The following is a 9,151-nucleotide window of genomic DNA, read 5'->3' as shown; positions in this document are numbered from 1 at the left end:
GGGCCCAAGTGTCGGTCGGGACGACATGGAAAAGTGAAAATTCTTGCCCACACCGGGACTCGAAATCCGACCCCTTGGTCGTCCAGCCCATAGCCAGTCGCTATACCGACTGCGCTATCCCTGCTCTGCAAGAAACTAAGTTTTACATATGTGCAACATAAGAGGCAAAATTATGGCTTTATACATTTTAATCTTAGATTCGTATATAGGACACAGGAAGATGAAACAATGTGAACTTGGCAGTGGCGGTATAGCAACAACTTCTGCTTCCTAATTCTGTTTCGCTTCAAGAAGTCGTGCCGCTGCCGCTTCTCTGAAGTAGATGGGCTGGGCGTATTCCTTTCCACTTCGCTCCGGCGTGATTGTTTCTTCAGAGACAGAAAACTCAATTTCTGAAGAAGCAACAGACTTCCTTATCATTTGCGCGCTGTACGTTCAGAGAAGTGCTGGGAAAGTTGTAGTTTCTTCTCCTTCCACCAGAAAACTTTTCGTACTGAACTCGCAAATTCAGTTTTCAACAAGGCAACGCAGTGAAAGTATGTCCTTCATGTGAAACAATTCTCTAGTCTATATCTTCCTTCTTCAGAAACATCCTCACCCTTCTCGTTATGTGAACTGATTAACATTTGAGCTAAACTTATTTAACAACGATTCTTCAAATGTAGGATTATAACGTGTTTTTACTGCGATTTTATTCTTTCCTCCCACTGATGGAACCGGTTGTCGGTTGTTCATACGTTGTTTTTCTACAGAACGGGGTTTGTCCAGTGATTGAGACTAGCTCTTTGTAAGGGGCCCATCTGAGTAGGTTTATCCTTCCCTATCCACCTGAAGATGGAGACAGATCCAGTCTCCGAAACGTCGTGGTTTTTTGTCTTTTTGTCTTTTACATACCAGACGATGGGTGAAGTCCAAAATAAGCCAAAAGAAGTACAGTATACACCATCGTCAGAATCCTTTCAAGTCTATCCGAAATGGAAAATTGTTCGTGAATTATCAGTTGGTAAATATGAAGTAGGACACGTCCGAGAGATTAAGAAAAGAACTTATAACTTAGACTAGGATCTTCTAGTACCTTGATGATGATAATTCTACCATTACATTCGACTCTGTAAACATATTGTCACGTGTAAGGGGTACGAGTAATTAATAATTGTGGATTCTGTATTGGATGACTGGATTTTTTGACACCCCCAACCTTCCGGCTTGTAGCATAGTGCCTCAACAAACTACACTACCGCATGCCCCATCAATATATACAGTAGAATAAATAAAGGTCAAATTCAGAAATAAAAAATTACTCTTTTTTTTAAGGTCTTTGATTGTTAAAAAATTACTCATTTTACAGAGTTCATTTTTCCGACATACTGTGAAATGTAAATTAATATGTAAGTACATTTAGTGCATTTCCTTTTGTTAATTACATGTTGCTGGCCAGTATACACAGAAATAAACTACATTTACATAGGCTGGTAATTTATATCTCATTTTAACGAAGTTTACTCGTGCAAATAAAACGATAAGGATTGATAACGAAGTTTGGAATCATATTCAAAAACTCTACAGCAATACTTGCACATCGCTTTCATAGTCCTGGTTGCTGCACATGAGTTTTATAGTACTTCATGTCTTTTGTATTAGGTCAACGGTAGGAAATAGAAGAACAACAGAGACGATACATTTTTATATGTAACATTTTGTGATGACAGGTGGAAAATATTGAGATGCATTAATGTATTGTACTATCCCAGAATTTGCCTAAATGAACTATGCATAGACCAGCAGCTTCTGTCACTACTGTTTGCCTGGATCGCTAGCTAATGCTGTCTTCCTGGTTGCAGATCATTTGAGCTATTACATTAGTCACGATTTCGTAGACCCCTTTCTGACAGCCACGAAAGAATTCAGCACACAATCCACAAAACCTAGAATCAGCTGGTAGCGTTCATTTGAGCACATTAAGGCTAGGACCAGAGTGTTGTACATACATGAAGCAGTAATGATTTCTGCCTATACTTGTAAGCTAGATAAACTGAATACAAAATTGAGAGGACGTGTCTGTCCTTTCGTATGATTCAACTCCGAAATTAGGACCTACTAAACGGATTTAGGTTAAGTTTAATACTCGTACTTGAGGTCCACACACAAAATTATTGGGCAAATATAATTTGGGTTCGAATAAGTACGGCTTAAAGCACACGAGGCTCTAATATAACTTCATCTGTCTTGCAAAAGGCGACTCATCATACAAAAGACAGTACACAGTATGAAACATATACCTAATTGAGTTATGTAACTCGTGATATTATGGTTATCTGTAAGGCCTGTGATAGATATTTCACGAAATACAAACACAAATCCTTTCTGACTGAACTGCACAGTTAGTTAGCAATTAGTTTTATAACAGTAGATTTCTACCTGCAGTAAACAAACATCCAGAACAGTGAAGTACCGGCATGCAAAATCATAAAGAAAGCATTTGGAAAATGCGCTAATCACGCGCGTGGGAACGCAACGAGGACGGAACGGCTCCCTGCCACTCAGCGACATCAGCCTAACACAATCAACTGGTGGACGCTAACTCGCTGGCGACTTCGTGGGATCTATTAGCAGCGACCTTCGACCAACGGAACACCTCAAATATTAGAAACTGTAAATTCAGTTACTGACAATTAATTTAAACCCAGAGATACAGAGGATGTCATCAGAAAGAGTTACAAAGCAGCTTCTACTTGTATACTGTCAACCGAGAGGAAAAATGGTCAAGGAAGACCAAGGAAAAGATGGCTGTGTGGCTTGATGTTTGAGGACAGAACGCGCTAACAAGCTTAATCCTTGTAGACGATGATGACGGTGATGATGGTGGATATATATATATATATACTTTCTGACGTATAGATCCATTGCTAGACAACGGCTCGATAAAGACGTTCCCGCAGAGACAGATTTTTGATAAACAACCCGTTCCTAGTTTGAGGTTAGTTCTTTCTAAGGAACGCCACAGAGTAGGTGTCTTCCTCCCTTCACCTGAGGACGGAAACAGATCCAGTCTCCGAAAAGTTTTTCTAGTTTATAGAATACCGGCCGATAAAAGAAGCCCCAAAACCCAGTAATTATGACGTCAGAATATGTCTTCGCTGTATGTGCATTAATTCCCAGCGCTGAATAGAACTAGTGTTTTGGAAATGCTGTTCTATTAAACAAGGACGTTAATCCCAATTAGCGACTGCAGAATCAGTTCCGGAGAAGTCGGTGGGACGTTCAGGTGCAACTGTGGTTTCCACATATTGTCATGTAAAGAAACATTAAACGTCAATCAGGTTAATAATTGCCAGCTCAGTAAGGATGAGAATGTCATAGATACGGGCTACCATAGAAGGGCTCTCAACTGGAAACTTTATTGTGTATCTGCTCAGTATTGACGTGGAAACCAAGATGAAAGACTACTGCATTCTTAGAAGCTCCTACTGGCAGGATTTCTCGAAGTGAAGAAATATTTACAGAGATACCAGGTAAGTTTCCATGTCGCTCGTTAATTCGCTTCATTCTGAAAACATTTCTTTATTTCCCATCAACTGAACTGGTTCAGGATTAGGTGTGAAAGAGATCATTTATGATAATGGTGAAGAACTTCATATTTAAGTTTAGGAAGAAGCACGAAACTTCTTCATCGACTGAATACTTGTCGACAGTGTAAGGACTGTTTTGTCATATAGCTAGTAGCATATTTAGTTTCTAGTTAATTAGTTGGTATAATAGTTACAAACTTAGTAATTATTTAATTTTGATTTTAATTTTAATTTTAAGACGACATAACAAGTTGTGACATGACATAAGAGAGCCGGAATAATGGAGCCATAAGAAATCGTCCGCTGCTTGATAACGACTGGATAAATGTGTATCTACAGCAACGGATAAACACACAACAATAGAGGAATTTTTGAAAACGCTGTTTTATGTGCTGTCCCATCCGAAGTTATAAAACTGGGACACCGGCCGAGTCGACATTCAGTCATGTGTCAATAGTCAACAGTCGGAGGAATTAATTGTGAGAGAGTAGCCAGCTAGCAACGACGTAAACATGGGAGCAGAAGAATCTCCTTTACTGGAACCGCAACCGAGCAATGACTAGTGAAAACTACTATAACAACCTGAGTCTCAACATACGCTATAATCGTTTGATAAATGTGTAGACTACCGGCAGTGTAGCAGTTACCAGTTATAAGAAGTCAATAAATCCACTTACCAATCCAAACCCCGTATCTAGCCTCTAGTACATGATAACACTTAGCAACAAACTAGGAGTCCTGAGTTTAGTGACTATGGGCTGGAGAATAGGAGTTCGATTCCTGGCAGAAATAGGAATTATTCTCTTCGTTTCTATATTTTACACAATACATAAAATTCATACTTTGCCTACAACATATGCATCACTCATCTCTCCCATGTATGCTACCATTCCACCCATCCGATTCTTTTAATTTCATAGTTCTAATAACATCGGTCGAAGAGCACAAATTTTTAAACTACTCACACTGCAGCTCTCTTCCCAGCCTTCTGTTACTTCCCCCCCCCCCCCCAAAGTGTTCTCAAAACATATCAACACTCTAGTCTCTTCCCTTCCTGTAATGGTAACGGGCCGTGGGGGCCCATAGAGTTGTGAGACGGCGAGGTTCCCACATTACCTAAACAATCGGCTCACAGATGGCAGTGAGGTTGCCAACCTTACACGCCGGCCGCCCTTTACCCCCAGGAAGATTCCTGGTACTCATTTCTGTTAGAGGCTGTGTAGAACTCAGGACCACAGTGTGCCTGGAAGAATTAAGTAAATTAAAAGAATCAAATGACCTCTTCGGGAATCGAACCCGCAGCTTGTACCATAGCGCATAAAAAAATCGTCGTTTACTGAACAGTTAGACTTAAGTTAAAACATTACAAACTTTCAGATCTTGTGTTAAGAATAATCGTATCTTAATATTACAGGGATGACGAAACGAAGAATAACGACACGGTCAGGATATGCAGAGCTAGAGACATGAGAAACGAGTATAAAATTTTAGTCAGGAACAGCGGAAGAGCTCACCAGAGGAGCTACGCACACAATGGAGTGTAATATTAACAAGAAAATTCTGGGAACAACTAATCGCCTACTTCTCTTTGATACGGCACGGACCCCACAGAAAACGAAAACATTAGGATGAACACACAGTAACACAGACAGCAAGATGACATCATAAGTCTCCTAACAAAAATTAGGGGAGATACACAAAAAGCGAGGTGCTCTCACAAGCCTCATAAGCCTAAAAAAATATGGAGGGATATACAGATAAACAGACACAGACAGATGCACAGACAGACAGCGAGACAATCTCATAAGCCTTCACTTATCTTCTCAAAATAAGGAGAAAGAGACTAAAAATGACTTTAGAAGTAGTGTTATCGGTAGAACTGGATTCAAATATGTCAGGATAAGTTCCAAAGGTGACCCTTCGTGAAGGTTGTAATGAATCTTCAGGTTTATTACGAGCAAGAAATGTTTAACAAAATATACAGCTATCAACTACTATCATTGACTTTATTAATTAGTTACCGGTAGTTACTTTTTACTTAAAAGAAATCAAATCAGAGAGGTTTTCGTAGATCCTGTACAGAAATATCTATTTTAATAACTTTTGTATAAGAATTACGGTTGAAAAAGCCTTGATATGTTCTATCTGCCAGTATAAATGTAGAAGTCAACAATAGTTCCTGGTAATGAACTGAACACGATGCACACTTATAATCTAAGAGTGCAGAACTTTTTAACCCGAAAGTAATATCATGTAACTGCAAGGAAGAATTTTCCCTACACACTCGGCAGTTATTTACCTAATTCAGAAAACCTCAATTAGCAAACCTGAATATTCAGCACCGTAACCAAAACACTCCGTCCTGAACATATTCAGCCCAATTCTGCTGCCCACGACCCCCAGAACTTACACGAATTTATTCTATAAATTACCCCATCAATACATAGATCTCAGAAGTGATTCAGGTTTAGGAACAACAATTTTGCATTAATTTCGCATAACGTCGTTAAAAAATAAATTTGTGCTCTTCTAGATTTGTATGCATGTATAAAAATGACTGATTCTTAATTTATTTAACGACACTGTTTCAACTGAAACATCAAATATAATGGTGGGATCAACTTTCACGGTGAATGGCCAAGGATTTCAAAAGACGAGACTGTGGGCCCTTTGAAAGTACACATTCGTTCGGAAAGAGTAAGGAAGCCCACAGAAACCCTAGTCGTTTTTTTTTTCCTTGGCACTTCAGCCCCAGTGGGCCTAGGCCTACCTCCATGAACTCCGTTCACTTAGGTTTTTCTAGATCTTACACATAGGTAGGACTCCTTGGGTGAGTGATCAGCTCGTCGCAAGGCCTCTACCTGTAGACAAACACAGAAAAACGCACACAAACATCCATGCCCTGAGTGGGATTCGAACCCACGATCCCGGCTTCCGAGCGAACGAAGACAGTGCATGCCCTAGACCGCTCGGCTACCGTGACCGGCACCTTTAGTCACTTACCCGGTCAGCTTCACGCACCTGCCGTTTTACCCCCAGGGAAAGAGCCGCCGGTGCCCATTGGATAGGAGGTTGGGTGGGCCCCAGAGCCGGTCTGGAGGACGTGGAGAAGAGAAAATTCTTGACCCTACCGTGACTCGAACTCGGACCCCTCTGTCTTCCATCCTGTAGCCAGTCGCTATCCTGGTTCCCATAATTTGCTTGTATGGGTGTGAAACTTGGTCTCTGACACTAAGGGAAGAACATAGACTGAAGTTACATGTGAACAGGGTGCTGAAGAGAGTATCTGGACTGAAGGAAGATGAAGCGACAGGAGGTTGGAGAAAACTGAAATGTGAGGAGCTTCACAACTTGTACTTTTCACCAAGTATAAGGAGAATGATCTAGTCAAGGAGGATGACACAGGCAGGGCATGTAGCACGTAGGGTAAAGAAGAAGAATGCATGTACGATTTTCTGAAAAAGCCAGAAGGAAAGAAACCACTAGGAAGACCTAGACTTAGGTGGGAGGATAATATTGAAAGGGATCTTAGAAAAATAGGATTGGATTTATGTGGCTCAGGATAGAGACCAATGAATGGCTCTTGTGAACTTGATAATGAACCTTCGGGTCCATAAAATATTGGGAAATTTTTTAGTAGTTGAACGACTGGAGTCTTCTGAAGAAAGACTCAGCTTCACGGAGTTGTTAGTTACCTCTATTTTAACTTGGTAGATACAAGAGTTTCAAAAATAGGAGACTGGAATGAAAAAGTGCTCAATATTCCTGTACAATTCCTTCAATTGGTGGGAAAGCCAGAAGAAAGAGACCACTGGGAAGACCAAGGCGTAGGGGGGTGGACAATATTAGAATGGATCTTAGAGAGAGAGGATTGGATGGTATGGATTGGATAGATCTGGTTCAGGATAGGGACCAGTGGAGGGCTCTTGTGAACACCGTAATGAACCTTCGGGTTCCATAAAATGCTGGGAAATTCTTGAGTAGCTGCAGTATTGACGGCTGCTCCAGAAGGGCTCAGCTCCACGAGTAAGTAAGTACAATTTCTTCAGCGTACGACGTAAACAGATGCTGTTCTGCCCTCGACAGACCAGTTGCGATTCTTGTTGAAGAATATGACAATAGCGACAGATGCTTGTGTCGTCGTAGTCAGCACGGGAAGTGCAGGGCCTTTGTTAGCCATCCCAACAAAAATGCTAAACGAGTGATCAGTGATTCCAGTGCGGGGGGTTGGAACTTCAATAGGATGACTCATAAAGCGATTTCATTTGCGATGTCGTAGGGTACTTTTTGTGGATAAATGAGAAGGAAGATGTGTGAAATTGGAATTTGCATGAGCTCATTAAGTGCCTTTTAAAGTAATTGCAAACCACCACTTACAGTATGTCAGGGGACCTTTACGTCTGTCTCTGTTATAAAGTTAGTCAATATTCTGTTCTGTTCAGCAGACCACTCCGAACTGCTTGGAACAGTAAGCAACGCGGAAACATCGGGGTATGAGTAAAAGTAAAGTAAAGCTATCCCTGTACCAGGCCGTGAAGGCCCATAGGGCTGTGAGACGTTGAGGGTCCCACATTATCTAGACAATCGGCTCAAAGATGGCAGTAAGGTTGTCAGCCTTACGCGCCGGCCGCGCTTTACTCCCCAGGAAAATTATTTAATTAATTCCTGGTACTCATTTATGTTAGAGGCTGAGTAAACCCCAGGGTCTAGTGCGGCTGGAAGGATTAGGTCAACTGAAAAATATCCAATGACCACATCGGGACTTGAACCCGCGACCTTCCGGCTTGTAGCATATCTGTTTATTTATGAGACAAGTTAGCTTAAACGGCTGGCTACCATCTTAAAGACCGTGGTTGGATTCCAAGGATGATCATGTCGAGACCGCCTCTGGAAACCACTCAACTTCCTCTCTAGTTAGTACCAGAGCCACACTCAGAGCTCCAAGGCAGAGCAACTAGGCTAAACGAATATTTGTATCGTCTTCTTTTCTACGGCCCAACCAGCTTCCAGTCAGTTGGGTACCAGGAGTTCTTTCTGCGGAGGAAAAGTTTCCGGGTCTGAAGATAGAGGTAAAATTATCCCGATGCTTAACTAACTAAGCGCTACGCCATGAAGGCGTATAGTGGAGTGGATATACGAAGGGGACCCAAAAATAACCGGAAACGACCTGTTGCGCGCGCATGCTTTGTAGTTACGAGTTGTCTGCTAGGTGGTGTTAGCTGGGGGTCTCCCGCGACTGTTAGTGAGCTGGCGTCAGTCTGAGTTAAGTGGTTTGTCTGTGGTGCTCTGTTGTGTGCGTTCCTGTTTCAACCCTTTGGCGATTAGTGAGATGGCCGACCAGAAGGAACAAAGAGTGTGCGTGAAATTTTGCTTTCTGTTAGGGAAAACTGCACTTCACTCTTCAAGTCGCGGCAAACATTCACGCGGTTTTCTCTTTGGTCATCTCCGAGCAAGCGAGGAACAAATTTTGCAGACACCCGTCTCATGTGCAAACCTTCGGTTAAAATTCGCTGGACCGTGCTCCATGAGATGTTCGTTTCCTCAGAAAGTTGGTCAATGGTCTTTCGACGATCTTCATCAAT

This window comes from Cryptotermes secundus, unplaced genomic scaffold, assembly GCF_002891405.2.
Source record: "Cryptotermes secundus unplaced genomic scaffold, Csec_1.0 scaffold614, whole genome shotgun sequence".
Taxonomy (NCBI): domain Eukaryota; kingdom Metazoa; phylum Arthropoda; class Insecta; order Blattodea; family Kalotermitidae; genus Cryptotermes; species Cryptotermes secundus.
Note: the sequence above shows the minus strand (reverse complement) of the source record.